Source organism: Anneissia japonica, unplaced genomic scaffold (genome assembly GCF_011630105.1).
Source record: "Anneissia japonica isolate Jap-2015-1 unplaced genomic scaffold, ASM1163010v1 scaffold211_len1577895_cov191, whole genome shotgun sequence".
Classification (NCBI taxonomy): domain Eukaryota; kingdom Metazoa; phylum Echinodermata; class Crinoidea; order Comatulida; family Comatulidae; genus Anneissia; species Anneissia japonica.
In genome coordinates, this window is record NW_022711099.1 from 1,176,253 (window position 1) to 1,180,300 (window position 4,048).

Below are 4,048 nucleotides of genomic sequence, written 5' to 3' on the forward strand. Positions count from 1 at the left end.
TATATATATATATATATATATATACATGCTTCCAATTCTTCCTCCTGTCACAAACATTTTTCTTTCTAACCCTGGCTTGAATATCTTAATCAAAACCTTTAATAATGAAATTAATCATTTTTCAAATTGGTTTATACTTAACAAACTTTCTTTAAACATCAATAAAACACAGTATACACACTTTACCTCAACAAATGGACAATTCAAAATATAAAGGTATATTTTTAAAAATCCTTTGGATGCAATAATAAATATTGGGTTGATTTGTGCTTTTTAGATGATTCAATTAATTTTTAAAGTATTAAAACAAACGTACTCACACGACGTTTCGCTAATACTCTATCAGCATTCCCAGTGAACTGTGATACAATTACAGTTCACTAATAGAGAATCTGCGAAATGTCGTGTGAATACGTTTTTCTTAATATTAATTGGATCATCTAAAAAGAACAAATTAAAACAATATATATTGATATCAATCAGATTAATAAAGTTGATCATCTCAGTTTCTTGGAGTACCCATCGATAACTTGAAATTAAATTGACACTACCATCCAACATTCTCTTATAATCTCGTTCTACTACATCTATATTACTGTAATATCGCCTGATTTTATTTCAATTTATTCCGAAGCACTGAACACAGATAAACATTACAATAAGAAAACATGAATTAAAACGTACGGAAGTCTTCTCTGGGCAGTTACTGACTCAACATTTATTATCCTCTGTCCATTGACTAGCACCGAAACATTCAAATTAAACAAAATTGTTTAAACGCCAAAAAAAAAAAAAAGGCCATCCTCATTTGACAGTATTCTTCCCAACTGGCAATTACACTTAAAATCTCTCTTCCATCAACTCAACTCTCTTAACATCTTCCACATAAATTTGTTGCATTTGTCTACCTTTATAAAGTACACATTTATGTATGTAATATATTTAATGCCTTTTGTCCTTGTACCATTTGTCGTTCACTTTGTGTTTGTACCGTTCAGTTCTTGTCTTGTCTGATCTTCGAAGAAACTGTATTTTTTCCCCTTGGTGGAGTTAGGCTTAAAGCCCTGGGATTATGGCTTCTCCAGACACCTTCATTTTGTCTATATAATTTTTATCTTGGTTCCACTTTTATGCATTGTATGAATAAATCTGAATCTGAATTAATATAAATCTAATCTTAATCTGAAAGGAGGAAAAAAACTTCCACCCACTGGGTTCAGAAAGAAAGATATTTTAGTGTCTATGTGTTATTTGGGTAGGGCGTTGCTAAGCAAAAGTAGGACCTCTGAAAAAAGGGGTTTGCCAAAAGTCCTAAAACCACCTGGCTACAGGCCTGTTTAAGAAAAGGGGGTAGGGTGCAGTAGTGGTGGCGCCAAGATCCGCCCGACGGAGGGGCTAAAGGCCCCGACGGGGGGGGGAGGCTAGTGGAGCGAATCGAGTCTCACTTGGCTGGGGGCCAGGGGGCCGCCTAGGGCCCCCGGTGGGGGTCCAGGGCCACGGATATTTGATGAATTATGGCGATGAATTATGGCGCCACCACTGGTAGGGTGAAGGCAAAATCTGTCAATTTATAAGCATATTATATCGATCTCGTGTACGCCATATAGGCCTACAGTATGTCAGCAACCTATTGTTATATTGCCTTCCTGTTGAACACAATGACGTTCCAAGAAAAGAAAGGAATAAATCAATGTAAGCTAAATTGTGCTGGTTGTTTTTATTATCTTCAGGTTTATATAGGCCTATCTATATATTCTCTGTGACACGTGATACTATGTAAATAGTTGTATATTTGAAAGCTGTGTTTCATGTTGGTTGAATTTAAACACGAAGTACGTGTAGCTATTGTTTGTGTCGCTAATTGAACATGGAGTTGTTATTAAAACCATGATAGAGCAACCATCTGATCGTCTGCGTTTAATTGAGAATTTTAATTGAATCGTATGTTCAATGCCAAATTGGATCATACACATGGGATCATAAACCTAATCGCCTGCCAGGATAAACATATAGTCTCCCCCCTCTCCTTCCCATTGATGCCATCGCTTCGTGAACGATTGTATTTTGATGTCCACAATTATAGTAATTCATGTGCTGTATGTTATCTATTCAATGATTAGTAAATTAGTTGGCCAGACTATTTATGATTACTTAGGCCTACGCTTGCGTGATTATTTTTTCACTATTTCGACATTAATTATATCATCATCAGGAATCATGATGGATTTCTTCTCTATGTTCAAGATTGCAATGTTTAGTTCGAACTAATTACTAGATATTTTATCAAGATTAAATGTTAAATATGTTTTTTAAAAATACGATTGTAACGAGGAGCTGGGACTCACATTCTATTGTTTAAATTAAGTGTTTCTATGTTTCTATAATATCTATATATTGATAGGCCTATAATGATTCACATAACATAAATTGGTATTAAAAAGTACAATAATATCGACTTGAGACAACTACAGTATTTGAGCATTATCTTACCTCCGTTACGAGGAAACGCTGATGATGCGTTGACATCTTAAAGCCCACAGTCGAAATTTCTGAATAGAAATATTATTATTCTTTCGTAATCAAACATGACATTGATGTCTAATCCAATCTTAGGCCTATATGTAATTGACATTAAGCCAAATTAAATTATATTGCTAACCATATACTGTACTGTACAGGCATTTGAAATATTTTATGTTGTGTGAAGCAGACAGAGAAGAATGTGATGTGTTTTTATCGTTAAACTTACTTTGGGACACCCCTATTCAGGGGCAACCCTATTAAGGGGACACTATTCCATTAAACGAGGGGCAATATATCTTTTAACACTACAGCCAACCCCTATTAAGGGGACGCAATTATTAAGGGGACGGGGACACTTTTTGAGTGTGCAAAAATGGTCAAATCAATACAATTTCACCCATATAAAGGGACACTTGTTTGTATCAAAACAACTACAATAGTCACAAAATTAAAATATATATATAATTCAAACTTATATTTTGACACCTTTTGAGCAATGAATTAAACATCATCAAACCAGATTTTTTTTCCATCCTTAGAATGGGCATTGGATGCCCAAGTGCATGTATACTTCGTACAAATAAAGTCTCGTCAATTTTGACCAGTAATCGTGGAGATTTCTTGTTTTGTATATTTTAATATAGGATTCTAATCTATCCGGACAGCTTCCACTCTGTTTCTAAGTTGGTAACATCTAATAATAGTATCCTGTCTTTTTGCATCCAATAGAAAGTTCAATATTTAAAAATAGAATATTTTTTCATTAACATTACACTCGAATAAAGAAACAATATCGGGAACATACACAAATTTTGTAGTTTTAATTACATATCTTAAATTACTTATTTTTTGCGTTGCAAATTATTGTTATAAATTACTTATAATTAAACTGTAACTCATTCTTAGGTCAATTGAAATAAAATTATAAAGAATCTATGTCATCATTATACGAAAACATGCCAAAAACCCCTCACGTTTTTGGTTAGTGTCCCCTGAGTAGGGGTACCCTATTCTGGGGACACATCTATTAGGGGACACCTCTATTAGGGGACACTTTTTTGTTCCCGAAGGTGTCCCCTTAATAGGGGTTCTACTGTACTCTAGTTCCGAAATACTGTTTCCGTAGGTTAAAACAAGAGAGAGGAATGCGCTGCCTATAGAACATTATGTTTGCATTAATATCGTCTTCATGGTTGACAGCAATTAGGCGTAATATCTATTTTGTCTACAGAAAGAAATTTCTAATGTAGCCTAGTAATCAATAGAACCTACAAGGACTCTGCTCTTGAACCTAGCCTCCGCGGCCCGGTTTAGTCGTCATTCAAGCACTTTCAATTAAATTAAAATTTATTTCAGGACATATAAACAAAAAATGTTGACTAAAGAATAATGAAGAACTCGGCCTTAGTAGCATTTCTGACAGCATGGCATACAAAAATTTATGACAGGTTTAAAAAAAAAATATTTAACCTCTAAAAATATACACAACAGACCGGCAAAGCAAAATGAAAACAAAAATAGCAAA

General features: G+C 34.2%; 1 protein-coding gene across 1 annotated transcript in view; it reads left to right on the forward strand.

The window, feature by feature from the left end:
- LOC117107293 (melatonin receptor type 1B-B-like) overlaps positions 1-4,048 on the forward strand; it is an 8,947-nt gene that overhangs the window by 2,708 nt on the left and 2,191 nt on the right. The gene's annotated exons all lie outside the window — the stretch shown is intronic.